At 46.1% G+C, this 16,790-nt stretch overlaps 1 protein-coding gene across 2 annotated transcripts in view; it reads right to left on the bottom strand.

The window, feature by feature from the left end:
- Positions 1 to 16,790, bottom strand: part of HRAS (HRas proto-oncogene, GTPase) — a 40,120-nt gene that overhangs the window by 13,959 nt on the left and 9,371 nt on the right. Inside the window, exon 2 of one of the 2 annotated variants that reach the window (XM_041481261.1) lies at positions 5,404 to 5,473. The exons of the other annotated variant lie outside the window; for it this stretch is intronic. The gene's annotated coding sequence lies outside the window, so the exon portion shown is untranslated. The remainder of the gene's footprint in view (positions 1 to 5,403; positions 5,474 to 16,790) is intronic. 2 annotated transcript variants of the gene reach the window in all.

Raw genomic sequence — 16,790 nt, 5'->3', positions numbered from 1 at the left:
CCCCCCAAAAGCCACACACAGGGCTGTCAAGCAACAGTTGAGAGACAGCAAGGAGGAGAGCAGTTCCAGGAGCACCGTCTGGAAAGAGGAGGGCTGGGATCCGCGTGCCAAGCCAAGACCCAGCGTGGAGCTGGAGCTGCTGTATTTCCTGACCTCGTGGATTTTCTCCTGTAGCGAGAGGGCTCCTGGCTCCTGTTCAAAGCTGTCTAGGAAAGCCTCGCCGAGTGCTTCCGCCTGGCAGCAGCAGCTGCTCCCAGCCCAGTAGCCAGAGCCACACAGCTCCAGCAAACAGGAGCCATCTGCCAGCCTTGAGCAGGAAGGAGGGAGAGCAAGCACCCAGCCCCAGCAGACACCAACATCCTACCTCTGTCTCACAGGGAGGGGATGCAGGCGTGGGTGAGGGCAGAGGGCACACCAGCTCCCTTGCCTGCACATGCTGGGTGGCAGCATGGAGGCCTTGCCTGCAGAAACAAGGACCAAGATGCTTGGCAGAAGCTGTCACAGAGCTAAGACCTAAAGTAGGTCTGAACATCAAGGCCACAGGTGTTGCCCAGAGATCCAGCTGTGTCCTGCAAAACACAACCTGAACTTCTTCAGGGTCCCTATTCTCTAGCCTAGAGAGGTGGTTTGGGAGACCTGACTGAAGCCTCCAGAAACTCACTCAGCAGAGGTAAGGAACTCAAGGGGCCCCATCAGTATGTCCCATCTCACCACCACAGTTCCAACAAGAGCTCAGGTGTCAAGCGGAAGGGATACACAGTGGGTTTCCAACACATTCACCACATGGGAGCCTCTTGATACCTTTCCAAACAGAATAACTAATTAAGGAGCTTTGTCCTCAGGAGCTGTTTCCTCCCATCACTTTGTTTCTCTCCCAGGACAGACAACAAGCCAGCTAAACAAGTCAAGAGACAGATTTTTGCACAACGCTGCTGTAGTAAGGCCAGCCATGCCAGAAGTTTTACAGCTGTTAATTACTGAGCATTCACCATCACTGCACCTGCCCACTGGGAGTTTCTGCATTTAAAGGCATCAGAAAGAAGTCAGTTTCAACTCTGCAAATCTCTTTGGGCTCATGTCAGACCAGGCACCCTTTCCTCCAAAGCCCTGTCCAGAGGAGCCATATGACAACAAATGCCACCGTGTTTGATTCTATTTCCTTCAGCAGAGATGCCCTGCAGGCAGAAATGGTCTGCAGTCCTCTAGGAGAACAACACTCATCCCAGTCTTTTACCAGCAGTCATCCACACCCACACATCAGGAATCCTACTCAGTGATCTCTGAGCATTGATAAAACAAACCTTGTTGGCTTACCCCAGTGACTGTCCAGTCTCCTCCATTTGCTCATGCACAAGACTGTCAACATCACAAAGCACAGCCTGTGGAAGGACTGAAGGAGCCTCTCCAGTGGTGTGAAATGCCACCTTTTGTTTTCACTCAAGGACCAAAATGCTGATGTTCTCAATGGCCTGTCTGGCCCCAAAGAGAGGGAACTGAGGCTGACAAGCTGATGCTCTGTTATGAAGCCTATAAAATGCTTCATTTTAATTTACTTGTTGCTTTTTAAATCAACAAGTGAGCTACAAATCTAACCAATTGTGCCTGTTGTTTGCTTGCTAGGTGTATACCTGCAAACTCAGACAAGGGCGCCTCACAGATGAAAACAGAGAAAGGGATGCCAAAGAGAGAATAAAAGTTGCAAATACTGGTCCTGCTTTGGAGAGATGACTTGGAGATAACAAATGTCTTCTGTTAGGGGGAAAAAAAGCAAAAAAGCCAAAAACAAGCAGAATGCCTTCCTCCATCCTCTGCTAGCTCTTCAAGATGTGAAGGAAAAGGGAGCCTGTCCCAAGGGACTGAGCACAAAAACATTGCTGCAGAGGAAAGGAAGAAAAGGGGTAAGAAATGACATAATGTAGGAGGCTCAAAATACAGATGCACATTCAAGGAGAAACCTGTGAGGAAGAAGAGCAGAAAGTTGCGGGCAGGTCCGAGGGATGGGCAGGTCTGGAAAGGAGGGATTGCTCTCCACAGCAGCCATAAACATCTCCCAGCAGCAGTGTGCAAGCCTCAGCTTTGCACAGTCTTGAACAGGCATGGACTGGTCACTGCACCAGGCCCAGCCCTCACAGTTTGCAGTCAAAACACCTCTGGCAACACAACCCCTCTGCCAGAGACTACCCAACCACAAAGGGCTTGGGAAAATATGGAAGGGCAAAGGAAAACAAGACAGTATCATTCTCTCCAAAGCTGCTACCTATTCTCTGTTCTCTGGTTCCTGCTTCAGCTGTCAGACATTTAAGTAACAGACAAAGCTGTGCAATCACCTGCTGTTGGCAGTAAGATAAGACAGTGCAACTACACTGTTCTTAACTTTACCTCTCAAGAAGTAAATATTCTTTAAAAAGTTCTTTGTTGGCAGCTTATTCCAAGAAAAACAACTGGTAGGTAGCTATAACTACCCAAAACAGCAAACAACCTAAATCACTCAGTAACACAATAAACCCAGAGAACAAACCAACTACACAAGAGCTTTCCTCTGGATGAAGAAATTGCCCCTGCACTCCACTCTCCACTCCACTCTCCACACCCAATACAGGCCACCAAAATTACTATTTTCCAAAGAAAGATGAGCAGGCCCATTATCTCAGAAACTTGTAAGTGAGGACTGCTCGTGCCATGTCTCCAGCATCATGAATGGGGCACGAGGAGCAGCGTGCAGTCAGGAAACTCTGGAAGGTGCTGGGATATGCTTTAGAATCATGGTGGGACCTTCGCCTCCCACCACCACCACTTTCTTTGTCTCACTGATACCGAGCTACTCATCCCACCACAGTCTCTGCAGAAGAACCAATCTTCCAAGCTAACTTCCAGACAGGGAAAGCACACTGCTCTGTGGGTTAACTGCTGCCAGCCCACAGAAAGGGTGAAAGAAACAGGCAAGCAAATTATACATCTCACACCACTGGTGAACACAGACCCTTAAAAAAAAAAAATCACATGCAGATGGGAGAGACCACCTGTGCTAGCACCCAAGTCACAGTTCTCTGCATCTGGCAGGGCCTGTGATGTGAAAAAACTGAAGACAGTTTTTAAATTACACTTGTGATTTAGGATCCAACACTTCAGCACTCTTTGAGACTCTACACGAGCAAGAGTAACCTGCATAAGGAAGGAAACTGAAGTTGTGTCTGAAAGTTGGTAGAGATGGATAACAAAGACATGAAGAGGCCACAGTGCAGGACAGGACAATGTGAGATGTTAAATAAAACCTGAGCTCCTATCTTGCAGTCAGGACTCAGTGTTGAACATACCAATATGTGTGGGAAAGCAGTGTGAAGGAGGAAAAGCTCTCACTGTGGAGATGCAGAAGGCTGCAAACTGCCAGGACTCCTCCACTTTCCTCTCCTCTCCTGCCTCCCAGGGCTGAGCAGGTGGTTCAGAGGCAGACACTTCCCTGCCTGGGTTGGCAACCCTCCACCTCGTCCTAGAAAAGCGACTTCTCTCAGGCCTCCCAGCCTTTTTCAGAAAAACCAACAGTACTCTGTACAACAGAGCTCAAGAGAAGAGGCAACTTTTAACTTTCCTTTACATTAAAATCCCACCTATAAGCATTAATGGGACGCTATAAGCATGAAAGGCAGTGTGATATATCTTGAGTATATAAAAATATGGACAGGTACCCAGGAAGCTTTAAAACAAGACCCACATTATAGATGGCAGTAAATGTAAAGTGTTAAAACACGTGGTACACAACCATGAACCCAGGCTCTGAACAATCTCTTGGCTTGCCAGTCTCAGTACCAAATTGTATTGATTTTCCCACAAGATATAAGGTGCAATGAAGTAGAAACTTGGAGCAGATGAGTATGCAGTGTCACTGTAAGTGGATCTCTATAATTACAGCTATTAGAGAATATCAGGCTTTGGGGAAAACACTGCCCAGTAATGGTGTGGAATTACAAGAGATGCTGTCTCCAGGCTGGTTTCCTAAGGTACCTGGTATATCCTGCCTGGTTCTCTTGGTGATGAAAGGAGCAGCTGCAGGCAAGCTGCTGGGGAAAGGTGCAGCTTCTCCCATGCCCAGCGCTCCTGTCATCATGCTAGGGTAGGTTGCAGCCATCTGGCCCTGCTGCAACAGCACAAGAAGGGACAAATTCAGAGCTCACTACTAAGCTGCAAGCGATGGAGCACCCAGTGCTAGAGCTGGAGGCGGCCATGCACGAATAGAAACACCATCCTACGCTCTGCAGAGACAGGCAAGGGGATGCAAACAAGCCAAGGGACTGGCCCAAAGCCATCAATGGTGGTAAAGCAGGGAACTAAATTCAGGCAATGTGATTTCCCATCTGGGGTTTTCACCTGAGACAAAAAAACCAAAAAAAACCCCAGAAGTTTTGGATGGGAAAGCTGTTGGTCTCCTGCTGAGTCTTTGTGTTGGGCTGTCAGAGCTGGCAGCTCATCCCTAGCTCAGCTTCCTAAGGCAGAGCCAACTGGGGAGGCAGGGTACATCAAGTGGGAAAGCAGAGAGTACTGTAAGAGAGGCCCTGCTCTCCAATTATCCTGATGAAATCACAATTAGGTCATGGGCACAAGCAGACAGCAGAGAGGCAGATGCTCTGATCCACAGATTAGCACCCAGAGATGCAGGTAGGGCTGAGGGCAGCGGGGAAGGCTCTGCTGTTTTCCTCACCTGAAGCCCAGCTACACGAAAGGGGGAAGTCACTGGTATAAGGTGGCCACCTACATCACTTAAGAAAAGGGCCAATCCCAACCTGAGCACCACTAATGTGCAGCAAAAAAGGTACCCCAGAGTCAAGCAACACACTCTCTCTAGGAGCTGTCTTGCCTCCTCCCCTTCCCTATCCTTCCTTATTCCTCCCAAACAACTGTTGACAAAGAAAAATTAGGAAACTGGTTTCAGGAAATGCATACAAGCCCTTTTCACTGAGAAGAATTTGCAATGGAAATAGGTATGGTTGTTCAACTTCCTGCTGGCTTTAAATCCAACACATATTTTACCAGCAAATACATGGATAAGAAAACAGGGTAGTTGCATCTGGGAAGTTTCAAGAATTGTTTTGATAATGCTTTTAGTTGTTTGTTTTGGTTTTTTGTTGGTTCTTTTAGCATTTAATGGTTAAGAGATTTTTTAAAGGTCAGTTTTTGAAGCAAAACAGGATTTATAAGAGTATTGGTGAACTCTAGTCTCCAGGAATGGAATGGTTCACAAAGTACATGTCCTGTTGCACTACAGCTCCTGCAGCAAAAAGTTCCAGACAGGCAGTGGCACTGGGTTTGGGTGATAAAAGGTGGAAGCCGTTGGCTAGCAGCATAAAAACAGACCAATGAGTATGCTGGGACAGCAGGAGCCCAGTCTGCTCCTGCCCATGGGGCACTCACCCTCTGGATGGCTAACAAGCTTCCACAGAGAAATAGGGTCCTCTCTTCTGGGAATGGTTCAAGTGCCCCCCTAGAAGAAGGAATACAGAGCAGGAATGAGAGGGATCCCTCTCTGCCAGGACAGACAGTCCTGGCTGTTTGGACTCAGGCAAATCTCGGGACACACTTTGGTTAGTACCCAAGTTGGCTTCCCGAGCTTCCCTAGACAGCACTTAGCATCTTGTACTGAAAGAAGAAAAGCAGAGTGAACCTCCATCCATCCTCTCCCACATGTGGTATTTCACAGGCTGCTAATCATATCTTGCAAAATTTTATCTTTTCCAGGGAAAGGCGGTACAGGACTTTTCTTCCACCTCGTTTTTCAAGACAGAGGGTAAAGCAGCACAGGTGCAACTGCATCTTCTCCACAGCTGAGTTGTGGGTGAGGGACAGTCCATTTTGGGATGAGGGACCAAAACTAAGTTTCCTTCTCACCCTTCCATTCCTAATGGGACACCAATGAAAGCTCATTCAAAAACAGAGCTCAAAGGAACAGCCAAGACCAGATACTTCCAGAGTGTCTTTTTATTAGTAGGCCTTTTTAATTTATATGCTCAAACATAACAATCACCCTCCTCTGTTCATTTAGTCTTTGCAGGGCCTTTGCAGGTACACACCTTGATTTATTAGCAGAGCAAGGCACCACAACAAAAAGCAAACCTGCAGGGCTTGCTTTAGCACATCTGGGAGAAGCAGCTGGGGAAAATACATTAGAAAAGCAAGAGAGGGGGTATCTTAGGGAGCAAAGACAAGGCAGAAGTAGAGAGAGCAGATCAAATGAAGCAAGGAGGCACCAGCTACTGGGACCCTGTCCCTGCTCTCCTTCTCATCAAGATACATTATTAGCAGGGTGACACAACGTAGCAAACATGAATATGCATCAGTCATTATGCAGCAGATATTCAGGGGCACACTGCTGATTTATGGACCTGGCAGCTGCAGCATCAGCCAGCTGCAGCCTAGAGGGATGGGGACAGTGAGCACTGCTGGCAGAGAGGTCCACAGAAGACCTCCAAACCCAGCCCTTCAACAGCCATGAATGAATTCATCACAACCAAGTCTGTAGCCATGCAGAGCCAACCAATGCATTGTGTGTGCAATGCTGGGAAACCATCATACAACCTGACAGAAACAGAAATGTCCAAAGGTTGCAGTGCAAGATTTAAGTTTGGATCGGCAGAATTTCGTTAAATTAGTGTCCTGAATTACTCAAAGCTCACTTTGCTGCTTATAGTAAATCTCAGCCACATCAGACTTGTTAATGTGATGCTCATATCCCCTCCCTCTGCAGAAGTCTGGATTTAAACAAATCCAAGCAATGTTGCTGTGAGGGAGTTAGGTTCATCACTGTCACATCACAGACCTGCTACAAAAAAGACTGAAGATGTGAGGATTGCAGCTCTCCCCACTGAAAAGGAAGGCATTCCCCTTTTGGTCTGGAGCAACAAAGGAATACTGACCAAGGACTCATCCTGCCTGTCTTGCAAGCATCACAGAATGGACAGAGGAGACATGCTCCTTCAACTCTGAGTGGCCTCCACACAGGTTCATATATCCCACCCCTCAGTGACACATGACTGGCACAGCAGATAAAGGAACAAGGAACTCCACCCTGCAATGAAGAACCCACAACAATTAAGTGACTTCCTGACGGTCATACAGGAAACTTATGGTAAAGCTGGGGATTTCTGTTCCCCCACATTTGAGCTTTTGTCATAAAACATGTGCTCATCAGTGGCTGTGGTTGAGTGTGCAGGGGACAGGAGCACAAAGCCTTCTCTACCACCTCTGTCGCAGCCTCCAGCATCTGCTGGCAGACCTGCATAATCAGCAAAAGTCAGGGGGGGTTTCCTTCCAGAGCTTCCTTGGGAGTCCACAGCAACGACGACAAGCAGGATTTGGGTGGGCTCGCAGCCAGCATCTGCAGGCCAAGTAAAGCTGAAAAGAAACCACAGAAATACAAGACACCAAGACTCTGTCAGATGTGGTTCTTCAACACTGGAGCTCAACAAGCTGATTCACAAATAAGCAAGCCCCTGAGAGCAGAAGAGTGGTTGAAGTCCCTCTGATAATGCCTAAAGGTTAGATGTACCCACAACTTTGTAGAAACCCTCAACTTAACTCCAGTCTCTTGGACAGCCCTGGTAGAGGCAATACGTAGATCCAGATCTGGCTTTAGTACTGCATTTGACATGGCCATAAAGCTCCAAAGACCCTGCCCAACTTAGGTGTTCCTCTACGCACATCAACAACTGATGGAGAAAAGAGCAACACTGGCCTCAGGTCCTCACTTGCAACAGGCACAACAGAGTGGGAAAACACTCGTCACATAAATCAGATTGGCTTGATTGAAAGATGTACAGATAGGAAGCAAACCATGCCCTGAGCTTCAGGGATAACATCTTGCTGTGGAAAAGAGTGTCAGAAAATCCATGAAGTGAATAGACAAAGAGATGTAAGGGAGGCTAGACACAATCCCCTAACTGCAAACAGAAAGAAGAAAACCTTAAAGTCTTTAGACCAAGAACATCTTCACTAAGAGATGTCAGCCAGAGATCAACACCTAGATGCAGCTGGTACTACTCTGGCAAGCACCTGGTGACCAGACACAGCTGACACTTGTAACACCCTGTCCATAGCACCTGATTTATCCTGAGCACAGAAAGAGACCATGCAAAGTGCAGCCCAAAACATCTGCAACATGAGCTGGAGGAGTCACAGCTCGGGAAAAGTAAAATGGGGCAATGTGATCCTGCAGGTGCCCTTCTAAGCTGAAGCATCCTTTTGTCAGGCGTGACAACGCAACCTCCATCACAGATCAACCTCTGCATGGCAAAGTCCTCAGGCAAATCCCATGCAGCAGCAGGAATAGCTCCCACACATTTGAACAAAGGCAAACCAAACAAAACAAAACACAAAAAACCAAAACAAAACAAAAAAATCCTAACCCAAAAAAACCCCAAACACAAACCCAGAAAACAAACAAAAAACCCCAAACCAAAAAACAACAAAAAAAATAAAATAAAGGAAAAAAAAATAAAAAAGGGACTTCTGGACTTTGAATTGTATTGCACTGCAATTACTGTGATGTAACTTCCTTAGGGCAGTGTAGGCGAAGGTTGGGCATCAATTACATCATTGGGAATTCTCCACTGCCCAAAACTTTCTTCTACTCTTTTCAGCGGAAACCATCTCTGGTCCCAGAGCAGGGTCTCATCCTGCCAGATTATCTGAAAAGCAAAAAAAGAAGGCCCCTACACCAGTTTTCTCTTTGAAAAATGTCTAGCTCTGGTTATCCCTGCTGTCCATACAACACTCAAATCTTTATCTTCTGAAGCCACTGACTTCCCTAACACCTTGCAGCAATGAGATGCCACAACTATAAACATCACTTGTTTTTACATGCATATATATGGCTTCCCATCTTCTTTCCTGGTGTCCAGCCATCTCCCCCCCAGCCCCTCAAGATTCTCTCATGCTGCAGTTCAAGCACAGCTCTGCAACACTGGGGAAGCACACATTGCAGAGACATTTAGAAACACAGCAGCATTCACTGGATTTATTCTTGGACTTTATAAGGCTCATGCAAACAGTTCTGTATTTGACCTGAAAAAAATAACCACAGAAGGCAAACTTAGAACTTCAAAGACAACTTCTTCTGACAGCCCTAAGTCATTATCTGTGTGTAGTATGGACAAGGTGCAAGTGTTCATAGCTTCCCAAAGGAAGGGAGAGGACAGCCCAAGCCAAGGAGTAAGAGCCAGACAAGAGAGTCCCACAACTGAGATCTCACCTTGAAAGTTCACCCTAAGGAAAGGGCAAAAAGTAGAGGCCTTGCATTGGTGCCACTAAAGCCAGGACAATCAACACTGGCTGAGGATCTCATCTGGTCTATTTTAATTTTCAGCCTTAGCCTATTTGGAGCACTTATCCCTTTCTGCATCTTGAGACAGCAGTGAGGCAGACTGACATTACCTTTGAAAGCACAAATATGCCTTTGTTCAGCCAGGGAGGCACACAGAGTGCCTACAGAGCAACTACAAAACTCAGCCATCATAAAGTAGAAGAAAGGAGGTGGCAGAGTTGTTTCCTCCTGCCTGGAGATCTGGCTGCCATGAGGAATTGCATATGGTGCTGGCATGGAGAACTTGCTCCTGGGATCAGCAGCTGAGTTTTTTGCCAGGACCCTCTGCTAAGAGGCTTTCCCATACCACTGGCTCCTAAGCATACACAGAGGCTCCCTAAGAAGTTTCTGCAACAGGGTGACAAAAATAAGTCTGCAGTGTCTGGGTTCATCCAGCCTTGTGTGAGTACAGGCATCTGTTAGACAATGCCTGGGGACCAGAGCACAGAAACTCCAGCAGTGAAAATCACGCTGACTCACAGTTCTTTGGCTTTGGTTGAACATGTAATAAATACATAAAGAAATAAATAAAACAGAATCAGAACCTCCCTTCAGCCCACTGGGAACAATCCAAACATCTGCCTTCAATTCCCCAGTGCATAACAATACAACTTTATTATTACAAGTAAAATTATTATATTTTCTATGTGCTGTGTGTGTGAAGATCTGTTACATGGCCTACATCACTCTTGCAAATCCCTGACTGCTGGGAGTATGTCATGCTATGACCCTTTGCCATCAGCCCCCAGAAAATGAGTCCTGACCTTTTATTCAGCTGGTCATCCCTGCCTTGCAAGCACGAGCAAAGACACAAGAACTGAAGCTCTGATACTTAAGCCATGATCTCTGGAAAGGGGGTTGAAAACTGGACCAAAAAGCTCATGCAACTACCTCCTGGGCTACAGCAAATACCACTAAAAGCAGCTCCAGGCAGAGCTGGGGGGACATAGAGATGGGATGTACACCAAAAGACCTAAGTTTGCTCATACTGGTAGCAGCATCATCCCTTTTCACACCCTCTGGCTTTTTTTGGTCTGCTACTGTAAATACAGACTGTAACAGCTAAGAAGGCACTGTTCAAGTAGTGAGAGCCTGGTCCTGTGCATGATCTGACTTTCCTCTCCAATTCTGCTCACCCACACCCACAAAATTTGCCTTTTGCTGACCATTCAAGATTGCAAGAGTGTTTGAGTAATGCTAAATGTCACAAGGCTGCTAGGGGTTTTATTTCTTTCCCCAGTGGTTTGGAAAAAGAAAGAAATGGACAGGTGATGTGAACTGGCACTGTTAAAGATGATCCAGTCCAGTAAGATCATGTGAACTTCCTGGCTCTTGTCATGACCCCATCTGTCTTGTGGGCTTCAAGCTGGATTAAAGAATTGTGCACAAGCTATGAAAATGATCCCCCTGAGGAAACAGTCATTTGGAACATCTACAGAAAATCTTCACTTTTGGACAAGAACCTCTTTCAGAGTTCTGGTGGTTTGGGCTTTGGCTTTTTTTTCCTTAAGGGAGGAGAGAACCACAACGGTATCTGCAGTCAGAAGCTCTGCTCTGTGGATCTGTATCTCCTCAGATCCTTGGTATGACAAAATTCTCTTTCCTTAAAAGAGTAACTTCAGTGCTTAAACTTGAACTCTGAATTTTACAGTCTTGCCAATATTGTGAGATCTCAAACATGATCATGTACCTTCACAAGAGCCTGGAGGAGACAAACCACCAGTTAGATTTTGAACAGGGGTGATGTGTTTATAAAGCTCCCTCTTCACTTAAGGGTAGTGGAGCTCACCATGTGTTTTTCAGGGCTCCTAAGTAACACACAGCAGTCTCTCACTCTTGTACATCATTCACACCTAGCTAGAAATAAACTGCTACTTGGTTTCTCCTTAAAATCCTCTTATTTTCAGAAAGCAACACCCTGAGGACCATGTGTGTCCCTGCAATGAACCTTCAAGGCCACAGCATGGTGTAGTGGGTACAGTTCCTACAAAGCTCTCATTGTTCCCACACAGGAACGTCAACTGAAGAAATAAAATAAAATTAATTAATTAATCGTTTGCAAAAAGCTTTTTCTAAAAATGGAAAAATCCCACAGAAAACCACCATCTCACAAGCCAAACCAGGCAACTTCAACCTGAAGCACCACTCAAGCAAAAAGACAAGCTGCAGTGTTTTGTAACGTGATTATATTAACACAAGATAAAAATTCCTATTCCAACAGCAAGGAAAAAATAGATCTCAGAAAACTGAAAGTTTGTCAACTTAGCCTCACAATCCATCCTTAAAAACTTCCAGTAGAGCTTGTCTCGCTCTTAATCAATTCCCTCCATCAAAGGCTGATTAGGCTCTAGGATTTACCATTATTGCCTTTCACCTGTAGACTTAAGATTAGGACAGAGAGGGTGAAGACCCGTAGGAAGTAAAATATATTATAGGCTAGTATTTCTTGCCCAAATGGAGATCTTCCATAAAGGAACTGTTCCAAGTGGTGGTTGCCATTCCACAGGCTTCATTTTTCCTATACTTCCTCAGTTTTGATCAAACTCAGGACATATTATGTCAACTCCAATAGGAAATTTGAATTAAGCTAACAGTCAAAACTCTGATCAGATATAAAAGTTCATGTAGTTGGCCTTTTTTTCCTCCCTTTAAGTGGCTCCATGGTCATAAGACAAGAGCAGTGTGACTGGCCAAGGTCATTGTGAAACACAGCCAACGGCCCAGAGTTTTCTAGGGTGACAACTTCTCCACACCACTTTAGGCAAGTGTTTTATTCTTTATTTTACAGCCCCAAAAGGAATTGTTGCTTTTGCAGAGCACAAAACAAATGCAGGCTCAGAAAGTATTCTGAAAAACACAATGAATGAGGAGTTCATGAAGTTCACTCAAAGGTTTTTCACTGCACCTAAACATGAACTGTGCTCTCTAGGTCTAAACTAGATACCTTCTTTTAAACCCATGGAGGCAATTTACCCTCTGAAGTAGCCACTTTTCATCCAGTAGTTCAGAAGAGAACACGCAAGATATCTCCGTGAGCTGTGTGGGTGCCTGACATAGCTGTGACAAGCACACTTCATACAGCCTTCTTAAGATAAGGCTGCCATAGCTAAACGAGGCAGAGAAAAGGTATTTACTTCAAACAGGTTCTCATTCCTTTGACAACATCCCATGGTGTGAACTTTGCTGCTCTTGCATGGTCTGGAACAAGGCAAGGACTCACATTTCCCAGCCACCACCAAGTGAGTGTGGGAATGCAGTGGGAAAGAAGGATCCTGCATCCCTCCAGCCAGCCCAGGCTGCTGGCTGGGTACCTACAGCACCATGTATTGTCTGTGCCTTGCTCGCAAACAGCTGCAGTGCCAGCGGACAAAAGCTCCCACAACCTCTCCAAAGCTGAATTTGCAGCAACACGTTGCTCCTTAAGGAAAAAACCACAACATGCTCTTTTCAAAGTAGCCAGCTGGTGAAGAACAACACAGAGAGAGGGAAAAAAAAAAAACAACACAAACCACTTAGCACCACTTCCCTTTCTTTCTCTCACACGGAGTTGAGAAGCTTATATTAATTGCAAAGCATGAGAATCTGAACAAACACCCTCCTTGGGCAACCAGGGCCAACCCCAGGAAAATATTTGCATCTATGGGATGTGCAAGTTGTGCAACCAGCAAAATATCAAGACAGATAAGGCAGCAACTTTTCATTAGGATCTACAGAAACTTCCAACTCTGTATTGCTGACTTAGGCTAAGACAAGCTACTTTAATTTTCTCTCCCTTGCTCTAGCCTTCACAGGGGAAATAATACCAGCCAAATTCACATCCAGTCTGAAGCCACTAGACAGTATTTGCAGAGCTGACTCAGAAACCAAAGCAGCCTTTGGTGGACTATTGGCAGGAACTGGGTTTCCTGAGATGGGCAGTTTTCTTCCCACCCTAAAGGTAAAATCTTAAGGAAGTTCTTGCTGCAATAAGGTTGGGTCTACCATGGACACAAAAGGCAACTTGATGGTATTACACAATTTCCCATGCCCAAGGCTTGATAGGACCTTGTCTGCCTAGATTTAGTTACATATATATGTTATTACGGAGTCAGGAAAATTAGTTAAAAGGTCATACAGTTACAAAACCCTTGTGAAAGGGATGGATGGATGGATGGATGGATGGATGGATGGATGGATGCTGGTTTCTCCCACTAGCTTTCAAAGACCTGTATGTGCACCTGTTCAACCAGGAGAGCAAACAGCTGAGTGACACTGCTGCAAATCTTCCAGAGACCTATAAAATATCTCCTGTTGACAAGGCAACCAGCATGCTGTCAGAGGCAAAAATGAGCAAGTAAAAAGTACTGTTTTGTCACGGTGCATCCAGCCAGCAGCAGGATGCTGCCAGCAGAAGGCTGGCCCTAAGCACCTACCTAGGAAGGCACGGGAGATGCAGGGACCCCATGCTCTGCTAGGTGCCTCCCTGTTGGGACGCTCTTCAAACACTGCTGGCTGTTTACTGTACCAAAGGTCAGAGGGAAAGGACAGCAAGGAAAGTATCAGAGAAAAAACATATGGTAACTGCAAGCCCTGATATGCCTTTCTTACTGAATTAAAAATCTCCTGAGGGTTTTCATACTTGCCCTCTCTGTTCCCTAAAAGCATGAGATGAAAAGTACAGAAGTTTGTGGTGGACCCATGTAGCCAGGAAAGACAGCAGGGAGAGATCAGACGCATTGTGAAGTGAGGAAAATACACCATATAACAGAATATAAGGTATTTTTTGCCTTTTTCTGTAGCACAGTATGTGTGTTTCCCACCTAGGACCAGTCAGAAATCTCATCCCTAACAGACTTCCCACTATTGTAAAGTTTGAAGTGACTGCAGTGCACACACCAGACAGACTCTCCAGAACACCATTTTACGGGTGTCTGAAGTGATGGGAATGATAGCATGAGTATCAACAACAAACAAAATTGGGGTATAAAACTGTTTCTTTCTTCAGGGTTGTAGCATTGAATCATGCTGACAACACAGACACGAGATGGAAAGTAAGGACTTTGGCATGGCACCACCCCCTACTGAGCAGGCTTGCAAGCAGCTGTCTGAGTGCAAGCTCTGCTTGAGGGCTCCTGCTGCAGACAGGTTTCTCACTCCCAAAACGCCCAGTATACTGCATTTCTGCCACTGGGCTAATTCTTCCCCAGCAAAAGGCATGATGGAACAAGTGCTCCAAATCAAAGGGGAAATTCAGCCAGTCAAGAAAATCCTCCCCAGGCTATGAGGCTTTATTCCTTTCAGTTGGCTCAACTTCATTTTTCTAGTTCCTTCAAGAACAGCTCTAGGTCTCCTCCAACCTGCTCCCTGCAGACCATGCAGGGGTCTTCAGAGAAACCATAAAGGTCCAGGTCAAACAGGATACAATCTACAGAAACTTGCTCCATCATCCTCAAAGCCACAATAGGGCATGTAGCAGTGCTTCAGTGTTAGGAAAAAGGCTCTTTTTCCCCTAACAGAAAGAGTTTTACCCAGCAATCCTAGAACACCCAGATGTGCAGCTCTTTTTGAGGCACTGGAGGGCTCCTACTGCTATCACTTGCTCATTTGCAATCTGAAGTCCCCATGGCATTGTTTCAGCTCTAGATATAGAGGTCTCATGTCTTTCCCCACTCCAACACAATACCTGTTTAGGCATATGCAGGTGGTCAGGAACTCCTGAGAAGTACCTGAGTAATCCCTGACCTATATTAGCAGCTACTTGGCCTCAGTATGAAAGGATGAACCAAGGACAAAACTGTTCCATTCATACCATACTTTCTGCCTTCACTTGGTTAAAATAGCCCTTGGTCCAGAGCTGGGACAGGACTGGAGCTCTGTCCTAGGAGCACCTCTGAGAGGTGTTTAACTTGGTCTTCCAGTTGCTGTCTGGACACCATCCCTCTCCTCCACTCTTGGCCAGCAAGAAATCAAAGTGAAGGGTAGCTTCTTGACCAAAGGAAAATGAACACACTTACCAGATCAGACAGCCACGGACAGACCACATTCAACAGTCTTTCCTCCTTTGTGTGCTACCCCAGCATGCTCAGTGCAGCTAGACAAGGTGCAGCACAGATATGTCCACAAGAGCCCATCACCCAGAGCCTCTCTATCATCAATGAGCAGAGAGAGGTACAGTCTGTCTGATCTGTTTCAGGTATCCACCTGCATTATCATGAGGTAGAAGTGTTCACTTCCTCTGCTGCCTGTATAGGGGAACTGAGGGGCTGGGATGTTAGATGCCAACATCTGGACAGGGGAATTGCACCCTGATGTTCCCCATCTTGCACTTTACTGGTAAGCTTTTCAGAGAGAGACCATCTCACCCTGCGCCTAACACGAAAGCACTTCAGTTCCTAAGGCCCTAAGGCCTGAGGGTAACACTACACGTCAAGTGGGAGATGAAGAGACCTAAGCCCTTAAGTGTTTACCATCAAGAAAACTTCACAACAACCTCCCTGTAATGATGTTCCAAGTGGATCCAAATAATTTTGGGGGATGGCTGAAGAGAAGGCAGAGCTGCAGGTCTCAGCCTGCCTCAGTGTTAGCAGGTGAAGAAAGGAGAACATCCCAGGCACCAAACACTTTGTGCCGTGAGAACCCAGAGAGCCTGCAAGGCTCACTTTGTGCCCATCAGGAGATGCCCCATGACAGGCAGGGAGGGATGAACACATGCAGCAGGACTAGGTCAAGGACATGGGAGAGGACTGCCATTTCTTCTAGCAGAGAGACTTGGGATTTACAGGCCAGACTCTTCTTTTCATGACTTCTGATATACAATTCTTTGGGGCAGGCAACAAAGGAGCTTGCTGCAGACAACTGCAAAATAAGGAGTCTAGGGGAAGGAAGTCAAAGCAGATTGTGCACGTTAAGTGGAGCTGTCATGCTGCTGGGCTGGCCAGGGGAGAGATGGAGGAGGCATTCTGAGATCTGTGAAGCCATCAACCTTTGTGCTACAGAAAACAACAAAATCAAGCTCAGACAGGGATTGCAGGCAGAATAACTTCCCTGATAACATGATGTATGGGGGACAACTTGCTACAAAGGGCCCTCAAATCAAATAGGGGTGGAAAAAGCAAGCATGGAAGAGACTGCTCAACATTAACCCATGGGGGGACTGAACTGAAGGGTTCAGAAGAAAATGAGAAGTTTGAGCTCCCTGAAAGTGTGACTTACTGTTGGCAAAGCTTTTTCTTCTACCCCAGCATTCAGTCATCACCAAGCTCACAGGCTCCTACCTCAGATTTTAAACATTATCTCTTTGCATTCCAATCCCAAAAGTATTTGCTCCCAATGCCCCAGGACAGCAAGCCATGCTGAGAAAGTGTTACTGCTGGTTGTCCACCTCCCAGCAGCAGCTGCCAGTCACATCCCATTTCCACAACACAATTCATTTGATTATTTTGATCTGTTCAGGTGGTAGCGTTCT

The sequence above is a fragment of the Pyrgilauda ruficollis genome, unplaced genomic scaffold (assembly GCF_017590135.1).
Source record: "Pyrgilauda ruficollis isolate IOZ18807 unplaced genomic scaffold, ASM1759013v1 scaffold55, whole genome shotgun sequence".
Classification (NCBI taxonomy): Eukaryota; Metazoa; Chordata; class Aves; order Passeriformes; family Passeridae; genus Pyrgilauda; species Pyrgilauda ruficollis.
Note: the sequence above shows the minus strand (reverse complement) of the source record. Positions and strands in the feature narration are given on the sequence as shown.